Consider the following 14,121-nt stretch of genomic DNA (forward strand, 5'->3'; position numbering starts at 1 on the left):
ACACCACAATCCCGCTCCCCCTCCCCCTCACCTCCCTTCCTCCCTGGCAAGCGTGATGCAGCCTGGCACGCTGTTCAGCCCGGCCAAGAATGGAGCTCTTCTCGCCTCACGCTATGTGGTGTGCTGAAATTTCCTGCAGTAAAAGCCTGATTGGGAAGACACCCATTAGAAACATGTTAAAAAGAGAGAGTGCCGGGCACGGCAGCACGCAATGGCGGGGGGCAAACACTGAGGAGAAACCAAAAAACAAGAACGATTCAAGACTGGTTACCCCGCCGCTGCTCTTTCGCCTTTCCATTTCGCATTATTTCCTCCCTGCTTTTTCGAACCCTGTTTTAATTTAAATCGTGGCAAAGCTCCCTCTTGCTCTATGTGTTTCCCAAACCGAGAGCTATTTCCTGATTCACTCCCTCTTTTATATAATTATTCCACAGTCTTGCTTTCTCTCTTTTTTTTTTTTCGTTAGCTTCTGCTGTTCCACGTTCTCATTTCAGAATGACGTCATGGCCTCCAGGTCCGTTGTGGTCTGGCATGAGTCTGAAAAGGGCAAAGTTCAGCAGAGATTTGGGAGAATGTGGCAGAAAGGGAGGGAGAGAGATGAAGGGAGGGAGTGAGAAAGCTAGAGAGAAAGAGAAGCTGCCAAGTCAGTTCTGGTTCATTGAGAATAGCATGCATGGTTGTTCTCGGCACAAGCACCCACAATCATGTCCTCAAGCAAATACCAAGTAACTGTTGCTACTAAAATCTAATACATCAGTCCAAATGCAGAAAGACATAATTTGTTGGCTATTATGTTATTTCAGTAATTACAGCTATGGATTTAATAAATTAAATGATTAAGTCATTTATTATTTTTGCACTATGTTCAGACATGTTTTTAATATAAGCTAGGTTCTGCCTTAAAGAGCCCCTATCATAGCATTTGAAATGTTCCTATTTTTTGTTTTAGGAGTTCCCAAAAGCAGTTTAACATGAATGCAAGGATAAAAAACACTGTGTCTTATAATATGCATTTATTTTTAACTGATTTGCTCACCGACTCCCAAATGATTCATACAACGACTCATTTTTCCAAACCACTCCTTTGCGTGACGCTAATCGGGGGTGATCAGATGACAGACCCAGTCAGTTATTGTTTGTTAGCATAACGCATAAACATATTAATAATAAAGCACTGCAGTACTACAAGACACTCTATTCTTTATGAACTCCAATAACAGTGACAAACATTTCACATATTTAAAAAAAATTGACATTGGAGACCTAGAAGCTGCGCTGAGCGTAACTTACACACACACACACACACACACACACACACACACACACACACACACACACACACGCGCACACACATACTTATTGTGCCTTCCCTCCTCGCGCCCCGACGGTACAAAACCGTTCAAAACCCATAAAAGCAACAATTATTAATAATACTTACAGGCTTTGATTCGGAGGAGGAAGCTGATCCATATACACTGGGTAAGTAAGTTACTGAGCCCTCCTTCAGGAACAACCACTTGCGAATCCACATTTGAATTAATTTATGTTTTTGAACGATTCGTCATTAAAATGAGAAACACAATCGGACTATACCGTTGTGGTATCGTTGCAAATATGAACTCTAACCACCGATTCTTCACATGCTCGTCGCTGGTAAATGAAAACAAAGTGGCTGAACTATCTTTGCATTGTAGAACACAGCGTCTTCTCGACATGCTATGATGATAAAGAAGTATTTGAATGTGCAGACTTCAAGTTTACACTTCCGTATGCGCGCGCAGTAACTGGGCACGGCCAATGACCTCTCTACGTCACGATGTAACAGCTAATGACTCGTTTCAAAAACAATTCATTTCATAGACTCAGAGTCGACTCTCACTTTTAAAAGACATTAACTTTATATACGGTGCACTTTCAGATATAAATCTTTGCAGGATGTTTTCATTCCCTTAGAGCTATATTCCACACCATATGAACAATCATTTTCAAAAACCCATGATAGGGGCTCTTTAATGAAAGCAGGACTTCTGCTAATTTTGACTTTATATCTCAAATTTGCAACTTTACTCCATAGAACTGATACTTTTTATTTCACAAAGTGACTATCACTCACAATTTCTTTAAAATGTGTGACTATATCACAATGTGAATATCACGCAAGAAGTAAAATAAAGCTTTTCAAATACAAGTTTACAAAAAAAATCTCACATTAGAAACTTTATTTCCAACAATTTAGACTTCATATCAAGATCTCCTGATTGTGATTCTGAAATTGTGAATCTTGTAAGTTTAAATCTTACAACTGCAACTCTATTTCTCAAAATGTGTGACTTTATATATCACAATGTGCACTTTATATATCACAATTGCATCTTTATATCTCACAACTGCAACTTTACTTCTTAAAATTGAGACTAGGGGCCCTATTTAACAATCTAAGCGTATGGTCTAAAGTGCGGGGGCAGTTTAACGACGGGAATAATGGTCGGCGTGCCCAGTGCATGGTCTGACCCTATTCTCTTAATGAGTAATGGGTATGTTTTGGGCGTAACATTAAATAAGCCATGGCAGATTCTCTATTTACATGACGAAATTTGCAAGCTGAAAGACTGAATGCTTCTCCAGACAGCAAACGGATCTGCTCATGCGTGAGGTTAAAGCCTGCAAGCAGACCATGTACAGGACAAGTTGGATTCAACCATTTCTTTATGTACACAATATTACATTATATTTTACATTGTAATCCTTTTATTTTTAACATTTGGCATGTTTGTGTACTGCTTTTGCTTTTCATGTTACACCCAAAACACATTAGCAGAGTGTACATGCGTTGTGCATCTGCCTTTTGGCTCATATTACTAATGCACCCTCTAAATAACAAAAAAATACTACTATTTCAGATGCCTAAAAATAGCAACGAACACACCTCATTTTCAGACCACATGCATTTGGTATTTAAACAACGTGGCGAGGGACGTGAAAATGATAATTGCGTCAGGCTGAAACTAGCAAATAATGCTGCATTGCGCCGGGTGTACGAGTATCTCACAATTTGACTCGCAATTGTGGTTTTATATCTCACAGTTACAATAATTAATTATAATGAAATGAATACACACCTTTCTTTTTAATACTTGAACTAAATTAATTCTTGAAGTAACATTTTCATACTGTACAAATGGCGCTTTTCCACTGCATAGTACGGTACGGTTCGGCGCAGTACGCTTCGACTCGGAGCGGAACAGTTCGGTTCCCTTTGCATTTCCACTGCAGTAGTACCCCTTCAAAGTGTGTGGGACTGATTGTTATTTGCGCGCGCCTCTACTGCCATGACATCATCTTAAAAGCGCCACATTTTCAAACCCACAACACAGGAACAATGGAGACTATCGAGGGGATGGTGTTCCTGATTCTCGGTATGTGGTTGTTTTTAACTGCTAGACGGAAAAATGTGGTTAAAATGAGGCTGATGGCAGCAAAACAAAAATACTGCTAAAAAAGTGTCTCGTGTCTCGTGTCGCAAATCCAATGACGCTAGTAGTGACGCTGGTAGTGACGATTCTGTCTGACCAATCAGTGATCTGCAGTGTTTCACGTCACATTTTAGTACCGGTACGGTACGCTTGGAACCTCAACAGACCAGGTACCATTTAAAGCGTCCTGAAGCGAACCGTACTGTACCGTACCATGCAGTGGAAAAGCACCACAAGTGAGCTGTACCGAACCGAACCGTACCGTACTATGCAGTGGAAAAGCGCCTATAGTTTCATTTTTGGTACTTTTTCAGTGGTTAGGATGCAAGATTGTGTCTGTCTTCATTACGTTCATTTGATGTGTATGGTTAAAGGGTTAGTTCACCCAAAAATGAAAATTAAATCATAATTACTCACCCCCATGCTGTACCATAGACTGTAAAAAAAGATGGACGACGCCCCTTCGCTCTTTTCCATCAGAGAGAACTGTAGCCGCCAGTGTCTCGATATGACGCTGACATCTTGGGACCTGAGTCTGCGCACTTGCGTGTTTCGGGACCAGTCATGCGCAGTCGTGAGCAGGAAGTAAAGCCGCGAAATCCAGGCCGCGCCCTCCTTCGCGCTGAATCAAACGCAAGCACACGTCCCGCACTTTCATTAAGTGTCCTCTGTCTGCTTCGTTCTTCTCCAATGATGTCTGCTGATTGCAGAACCTCGTTAAAATAAGGTAAATACAACTACTAACCACATAATCAACATTATTAAAAAAGTTCTCTTACTACCTCGTACAGAGAACCTGTCAATCACAGCTGTCAATCATGATGTCAGAGCACCGTTATTTTATCGTCACATAACTAACTAAAAACAAACTTATTTTAAAAACGAACACTTGAAATTACATCAACGTGATAGAAACTACAGTAAATGACAGAAACTATCTTTGGAAAAAGGATATGTGAAGTGTAATTTAATTGTTTAGTTGCTCTCGCGTCCCATTGAATAACATGGGGAGGCAGGATTTATGAGCTATACTAGGACCGGTCACAGGGGGGCGATCGAGACGTTTTGGCTTCACTTTTGAGGGCTTGTGCGGCACGCTTGTGCTCAACCAACCCCATAAGACCTTCGTTCGTCTTCGGAACACAAATGAAGATATTTTTGATTAAATTTGAGAGGTGGATCACCGCTACATAGGCTCCTAAGGGATCGTCACTTGACGGCCCAAAACGTCAATGAAGAAAATGTTTAAATATTCCATGTGACAACAGTGGCTCAAGTATAAGTTTATCAAGTGACGAGAATACTTTTTGTGCGAAAAAACAAACAAAAATAACGACTTTATTCGACTATTCCTTTTCTTCCTTGTAGGCCTGAGACGAGAGTTCAAGAGATTTCGACGGCGCATGCGCGAGAACTGAATGAAAACTGAATTAATTAATGACTTAATTTTCATTTTTGGGTGAACTAACCCTTTAAGTATGTTTGTAATGCTTCTTGCTTCAGCTGTGATGGGGGTTTTGGTGATTGGCATGATGATGATGATGAGAGATTTGACAAAAATGAAGACGTTGTTCTAATTAATACTGCAAACAATGAGCAACCACAATGACACATTCTTAGTCACTTTATTATACACAAACATCAGACATGCTTACTCACCACAGAGAGGGCTGTGCTGTGGCTGCAGTATAAAATGGCTGACTGTCACGCCATACCCTCGTCCTCTGGGCTGATTTCACTCTAATGTACCAAGTGCTTTTGAAGGTGGAAGAAATGTATGTTCTTTGAATGAACTTTCTGTACTGGGAATGTTTTCACTGAGAAATAAACACAGTTGTACACGCATTCAGAGATTATGTGTGAACAAATGTAAAACATGCAACGTGGGATTTTATTGGCCTTTCTTCATGTTTTGACTTCTTGCAAGCCATTTCCAACAGTGTTTGATATCGTTTGATATGTTTATGCATGTGCATATTTTTGTGTGTGGTCTTGTTTTTGCGTGCTTCGGGCCATGAACTGAGTCATAGCATGAAAAATAAAAAATGTCCAAACAAGCAGCCCCTGCTGGAGTGATTAAACAAACCTGTGATGACCCACAGAGCAAGGACAAATGCCATGACATGTGGCACAAGGACTTGCACAACTACTACTCGCTATATTTGACTATTGCCCAGAAAAATGGTCAACTAGTTGGCAAGCCTCTGAGTGACATTTCTGATGCATTAGCACATAACTTTACCTTTAAAAATGTACAAAATAAAACTATCAACACACTGGAAGGTAATGTGAGCAAATTGGGGATGAATTTGCTGGAATCATGTGATCCATGATTAAATTGTACAAACTCAACAAGCTGTGGCAGAAACAGCACAAGCACAAAACACTACTTTTGAGAACATTTTGAAATTGAAGCCAAGAGGATTCATTTGATCCAAATATGTAATGAAGAAATGATAGCAACATCATGCTTTTTTTAATGGTTGCCACGTAAGTTCCAAATCAAATGACCCCCTCGAGTGTCCTCATTTTTAAAATGTTGCGTACAAACTGTCCTACATTTGATCCCACGATCATTTCTCAGATGTATGTGTGATTCAGAGAACGAAGCCTCTCTTCCAGATGTGAAATATAAATTGAAATTGTGCGCAGCTGAATGATTTCAGATCTCCCTCTTGTAAACGCTGCCTAATTAATGTCATTAGGATATAAAAGATTAGTCAACGTCCAAATGCTTTATTTGAGAATGGCGAGCAGCAAGACTTGCTTATATTTTCAAATACAGGTCTGCAATACCCTGACTCTCCGCCAAAAGGAAAAGTGTCAAATTTCCATGTCATAGAGCGTTTTCATAAATATGAATGTTGGCGTGGATTTTAGCATATACACACTGAGATCAAATCTGTGCATACGCATGTTTTATGGTGCTTGGTATTTGAGTGGGAGTGTTGATCAGCTTGTATCCAGAAAATTCCCCACAGGAGCCCAATAATGTTAAGGTCGGGTGAATACTTGTTCACTGGAGGTTTTTCAAGTGCTTGACTCTTGTCAATACAAGATCATTCTTAACCAAAAATGTATGCACCTTTTGATGGAAATAACATCACAACATTTAATTCCATTCAAGATTCCAGCAATGTGTAAAGTCTACTTCAGCACATACTTTCAATGAAGTTGACTCAAAGGAGCCTATTCATTTGTAAAAATGAGTCATGATTCGAGACTGACACTTTGAGACTGATGAATTTTAACATTGTCATCCTGGAATATGGCCAAATTCCTACAGTACATGGTTGTTTAAGAAATGAAAAGCTACACAACACACTCCATCGAGTAGGGTTAGAAGAACTGTTGCCAAATTTTTGACATGCCAGAAACATAATAATCACTGCAGTAATGATCCAGTCATAGACTCTTAAGCATTTGCTAATTTGAATCTAAACAGCAACTTTATTTTTTTAAAGGGGTCATAAACTGGCTTTTTAAATTTTATTATATTGTTGCCTGAGGCCAACTTATGACGTTCGCTTGGTTTTTGCACTCAAAAACATCTATTTTGTACCCGAGTTTTGAGCCTACCTGAAAAACGCTCGGTTTTTATGGGCGTCTCGCACTGAAGACTTGGAAGTAAACAACCACTGCTGTGAGCGGATAACAGTTTTGCATATTATAATGAGTTTCAACTCACCCGTCGATGCATTTGGGGGAAATTGTTTTAACGTTCAATGTTGTAAAATGGCAACCGGAATGGCCTGTGTTTTGCACAATTCCTGTCAGATCCAATATAGATGGCACAGCATTGTTCTTTACTCTTAATCGGTCTGCAAATCCAGTCTTGTTTACAAAACAATCCTCAGTGAAATGAAGTGAACAGACGGCGATGTTTTACCTCATCAGCTGGAATGACATTAAAAATAAAGTTTATCCATGCAGTCCTATTGGAATCCAGAGGAAGCATGCCGTGACTTTCTTCTTCCACAACCAGTCACTGCACAATATTTTGTATTGCTCAGTAGCTGGATCCGGTTTGTCATCACAGGCATCTTTGTTATTTAGGTATGCGTGTAATGCGCGAATCGGTGGGCGGGGCTAAACCGGCCGTGTTGAAGTTCTTCTTCTGCGGGGGTGGTGTTTTATCCTCTTTGACGCCGTAGTTCCCCACTTTTAAAAACAAGTCGTTTGCTGAGGCTGGTGTCAAAAAAGCTTTTATTGGGCTAACAAGGACATTTTCAGTTTAAAATTGAAATTGAAAATTAAAGGATATTCTTATGGTGACCTCTTAGATGTCAAAAGCTCAAGGAAAATTTTATTTCTCAGTTCATCACCTCTTTAATTTTTGGGCCTTAAAAAAAAAAAGAACTGGGCTATTACTTTTATAAGTGTTTAAATGTATGAATTCTGCATGCCATGCAATAAAAGACCAAAAAGTCCTATAGAATGAGATTCTCAGGAACAAGTTTTAGGATTGGCTAATTCAGGCCATAGCAACCACCAAGAAAAGTGAGAGTAGTGTTGTGGTGGTGGCTTACATGAGTAAAATAAATCACACTAGCTTGAAAATTGATAATAATAATAATCAGTATTATTTCCTCTCCCTCTTTTTTGTTTGAGTCTGAATATGAGCCAGAGCTGTGTGTGTGTGTGTGTGTGGTGTGCTTGCGTGCGTGTGAATCGCTGGCAAGTTTGTCTGGCTGGGTAGATTTGCCGAGGTGTTGTCTGGATGCCTGTGAGCGACGGTGGTTTCCTGTTTCTCGCAGCCCCATCTGAGATCCCGTGGAAGCACCTGTGTCTCTTCTCGCTCTCCTTGCAGTCGCAGGAATATACCGAGAGGTCAAGCCCTCTGGGACGGGTGAAAATTCCACCATCCCACTCACTTACAGCCTTTCGTGCCCCAGACACAAGAGTTTGCATATCACTAATGAACCTCAGAAGCCTATACATCTGCTTTCCCTCTTGCTCCTGGAGAAGTGTACACTATGTGGAAGGGGGGAATGCCAGACAGTTGTATAATTGCCTGTCTAGCTGCACTGGGAGCAGCTTTTATAGGCTAATAAAGTTCTCCTTTATAGATATAAACCTGTTTATTATTGCACGAGTCTCCATTGATAAAACTTTCTCTTTCACCTTGCACACGAGCTCGTGTTCTCATACACAAACAAATGGGAAAGACACCAGAGATACATATTGGCAAGACACTAATCTGTCCAGTACGGTTCAAAGAAATCCGTCTGATGTTAGAGCACTGACGTCTTTCATGAAGACCATGTGTGTGAGACTGCACGAAAATGACATTTTCACAAACCACAAAAACAACTGTAACCAGTTAAGAACATTCAGTTTCCATTGCACTAACAAGTCATTTTTTGGTTTATTTTTCGCTGGCCAGTATTAGTTTTCAAATACCATTGTAGAAATACAATATTCTCACAGGCACATTTGTCTATTACCCAAAAAAGAAAGTGTCCAATAATGGAGGGTTACCGTCGAGATAAAGTCAGCTGGTCATGCAGTCTCAACATGACAGATAGCATGAGGGGCAACCGAGGGGTAAAAAGTTTGGCTGGCTGGGTCCGTTTGCGTCTGGTTGTTAGAAGCTATAACATCATCATCTGGGGACAAAAAAGCACCTATTTTCTGTTGACAAACGTTAAAAATTTGCTGTGTATTTTGATTCATTATTTTGAAATGTATTTTAATTTATATACATCGTATATAGTATTTTAATTATTTGATACTGTACATCATGAATAGCCTTACAAAAAGTGTGTTATTACTGTACTTAAACTTTAAACTTAAAATAAGTATACTTTGTCTACTTTATGTGTACTTCTCAGAAATATATATATATAAAAAATTGCACATTATACTTGACTATACTGGCAGAAAACTGGTACACAATCTTGTGATCGAGATACTTAAATCTATAATTAAGTAGCCTATTCTAAGTATACTAAGCTTGTAGTTCTCTTTTGATTGAAAAGCCTATTCAGGTTTTTTTTCCCCATAGGCTTGTTTACATACTGTTTTATAAACTTACCTTGTTTGAATTGAAAAATGGCGATTTTATAGAGAAATAAATAATTCAGAGTATGTGAATTTTTGTATAGTCCACTGGTAGAGTACATAGGAATTTACTTCAAATTTGCAGTTAAAGGTATATTTCAAGTATAAAAATAATACCTGAATAGGAACATGGTAGTTTACTGCAAAAATAGTACATGAATAATAAACTGTAAGTATGATGTTAGATCTGCCTAAAGAAAACGGACAAGCATACTTGCAGAATAAAACCACTAAACTAGTATTTTACTGAGTGTATACTTCAAAGTGTACTTTCATAAACTAAAAAAAAAATGTGCTACAAGTAGGCTATTTAACTAGTAAACCATCAGGATACTTAAATGTGAACTTGTAAACAAAATTTTAGTTGTAAATTACAGTAGTCAACATTTGAAGTGGATCAAAAAAGTTTGTGGATCAAAAGTGGATCAAATAAGAATGGGTATTGTTCAAAATTCATGCATGACTTTAACAAATGGTTTTGATCCACTTCAAAAATTGACCACTGTAGTTGTGTACTCAAAGTTTATACTGTTATACTAAAAGTATACTTATATGTAGGCTATTCCACTTTATTCCCAAGTATGTAGTATTGAAAAAGTACACGTAGGCTACACAACTAGTTAATTAATATTAGTTTGGCTCCTACATAAACTAAGTATACTTAAAAATAAACTTGAAGTTAGTTTTTCAAGGCTAGCTTTCTTCACTTAGCCTATTATAGGTTTAGTGGTAAAAACAAGTTTCAGGCTGAATCCGAAATTCCCCCATAAACTCAAATAGGGCCTTATTTGAGGGGACAGCCATTTGTAGTGATGTTCGACATCATAGTGGACGTTATTGAGTGCGCTTTTTTTTTTCAATCCCACATTTTACTGCAATGATAACCGATGTACGCTCAACGGCTGTCTGAATTTGCTCACTCCTTTTCATTTACTCGTTTAAGTGAACTGTATTAGTGAACAAACATAGGGAATAGTGGAGGGTTTAGGAGCAATTTCACCTCAGTGTTTTCAATTTTGTCCCTTGTCCACTGTGGGAAATGTTGATGCAATTATATCCTGATATGTGCAAATTAGCCTTAGATCCAGAAGCCCATTGATGATTCAATTACTTAAGTTCAATAAATAAAAATAAAAATGAATTGCAACGTAACACAAACAACTTATATAGCTTGCAAGAGCGTTACACCAAACCATCTTGGCTCCATGCGCACAGTCAAAAGAAGACTGTATACTCTTGCACCAGCGCCCCCTCCTGTCAGGGGTGGCATACTCAGAAAAAATAAACAACTTTAAAGGGTTAGTAAATGAAAATTAAGTTATTAATTACTCACCCCCATGCTGTACCAACCCCGTAAGACCTTCGTTCATCTTCGGAACACATATTAAGATATTTGTTGATTAAATTTGAGAGCTGGGTCACAACCACATAGGCACCGGGGGGTTGAAACTGACAGCCCAGAAAAGTAGAAGGAAATTTTTTAATTAGGGCTGGGCAATGATTAATCACGATTAATCGTATCCAAAATAAAAGTTTGTGTTTACATAATAAATGTGTGTGCTCTGTGTATAATTATTTTGTACATATAAATACACACATGCATGTTTATTACGTAAACAAATATTTGCATGTATATACTGTAAATATATTTATACATCATTTATATTAAATATTAATATTTTTTGTATTGATAACACATTTTTCTTAAATATATACATTTGTGAATTTGTATATACAAAATAATTATACACCATACACACATATATTATGTAAACAAAAACTTGCGATTAATTGCGATTTGCTAGTTTAAATATTCCATGTGACTACAGTGACTCAACTATAAGCTTATCAAGCGACGAGAATACTTTTTGTGCAAAAAAAACCAACAAAAATAACGACTTTATTCGACTATTCATTTTCTTCCTTAATTGTAGGCCTGAGACGAAAGTTCAAGAGATTTCCACGACGCATGCGCGAGAACTGCGCAAGAAGGAGTAGAGTTAGATCGCAGTTCTCGCGCATGCGTCGTGTAAAGTCGTTATTTTTGTTTTTAAATATATTAAACAAAATGGTATTTAAATGAACACATTTTCTACTAATTACAGTTTTTTTTATTCGCTTTGGTACTATTTTCACAAGTAAGGTGTACATTTTCAAAACTCTTAGTGCTAATATCACAACAGATCATCAAAAGTGCACTTTTTTCAAACATTTCATCATGTTTTCAACTGTGTTAGTACAATTCACACAATCACAAAGTATCCTTTTCACAACACAAAATAAGTGTTTCATCTACATTATTGTTTTATTCACAGTAACTGCCTTTCATAAAGCTCTTACTATCAAACTTTTGATTTGCATCTCTTTTTGTTCAGTTTAATACTTTTGTCTATTATTTAATCCAACAGATCTTAATAGTTAGTCAATTAATCATTTGTTAAACCTATAGAGTTTCATTTCAGCAATATACAGTATATAGATTTTGAGAACTACAGAAATAAAATGTGTGTTTGTATGAATATTTAAATTACATGTAACCACACCTGATGATTACTCGTTTTAGCTAATTGATTTCACACAATTGGCCACTATATACTGTAAATGATTGTAGAGGATGTCTTCATTGATCCTTCACTTGATTAGGCCTACATACAGTATATGATGGATATTTGGAAATTATAGATTATGTAAATGTTGGGTACTGTAAGTGTATTGCCTAATGTTACAGTAAAACTGTGTAATCTGTCTTTTATAGTACTGTAGCATATTCATTTCAGCACTTCTAAGGCCGATTTGAAACATGTATCTTGCATTGTTTGCTGTTGGATGAACTGATTGTTAAAAGTACTAAACTGAAAGAAGATCATATTGTTGTGTTTCAGTGATTAAACCAAATGTTCTCATTACATATTACAATAATCTTGTGTTTGAAATAATGATTATGTGGACTGAAAACATGTGCAACTGACTGAAAGCATTACATCAGGTTTTGAAAGAATGACTAGCTGCGTTACAAGTGTGATCAGTTTGGATTTTTGTACTAAGAGTTTTGAAAATGTACACCTTACTTGTGAAAATAGTACCAAAGCGAATAAAAAAAACTGTAAATAAAATTTGTAAGTGTGGCTCCTACAATAGGCGTCGATTGTGGGTGGAATAAAACAACAAATTAGACCAACACTTGTTTAGGAAAAACAAAATACTTATAGTTGTATGTTATATGAATTATAGTCGTTTTCTCAGTAAATGGAAAAAATTGGGAATTTGTGTCTCGATCACACACACATACACACGCACACATACACAGACACAGACACACCAGCCACCAAGTAGAACAGGGCAGAGAGTGTTGGGTTACATTCCTTCCATCGGGGCTGAGGGATGGCCAGCCAGGTCACTCTTAGTTCAGTCCCAGGAACTTGGGAGGAGAGAACGTCTTCTCCGAGCGTCAATTAAATTTTGCATGCGCATGTATATTTGTGTATGAACGCAAGTCTGTGCATGTGAGTGTATGATTGTGGTTAAACTGTGGGCCTCACAGGCAGAACCTCCTCCCAGTTCTGTACTGGGTCTAGTTTGAGTCAGAATTTCTTAGACTTTTGGAAATTCCCAAAGCTCTTAGGGATGGGAGCTGGCTGGTCACAGCGTTGTAGGGGTCTGCAGTGTTTAGTCCTTGTGATTCTCCAGCTCTGGGTACAGGCCCTTGGACTGACCCTGCCTACACACATCCATTTGCTTCCTTTTCATTTGAGCCGTGCGATAGATAGATAGATAGATAGATAGATAGATAGATAGATAGATAGATAGATAGATAGATAGATAGATAGATAGATAGATAGATAGATAGATAGATAGATAGATAGATAGATAGATAGATAGATAGATAGATAGATAGATAGATAGATAGATAGATAGATAGATAGATAGATAGATAGATAGATAGATAGATGGGTTTAGTTGAATGTAAACTCCCTCAGGAACACTAAGTCACCCACCCTGGCAAAGATTACGTTCATACTTGCCATGTCTCTGGCTAGAAGGCCTGAGTGACTTGTATCCTGTTTGTCAGTGCTCTTCAGTCTGATCTTGCGGAACCAATTCAATTTTTCAACAATAGACAGATTAAATGGATTAATGCAAATTCACCACCAAGTTGTCAATGCGCATAAAATACATTTTCTTGCAATCTTTTTCTTGATATTTTGATATAATTTATGCCAAAGGAGAGAAGCTGTCGTATTCATATCAGTGGTTTGGCAGTTGATGTAAAGTAGGTCACATATGGCAATGCCAACATGACTTACATCATACTCTGATATGCAAATTCTGACGCATCTTATCATTAAAGGCGTGATGAACTGAGAAATCAAATTTTCCTTGAGCTTTTGACATCTAAGAGGTCATCATTTTATAAGAATATCCTGTATGTTTCGTCCGTCTGTTCTCTTCATTTCACTGAGGATTGTTTTGTAAACAAGACTGGATTTGCAGACCAATTAAGAGTAAAGAACGTGCTGTGCCGTCTATATTGTATCTTACAGGAATTGTGCAACACACGGACACTGGGTCAAACGTGTATGGGCAA

Source organism: Pimephales promelas, chromosome 11 (assembly GCF_988280905.1).
Source record: "Pimephales promelas chromosome 11, fPimPro1.hap1.1, whole genome shotgun sequence".
NCBI lineage: Eukaryota > Metazoa > Chordata > Actinopteri > Cypriniformes > Leuciscidae > Pimephales > Pimephales promelas.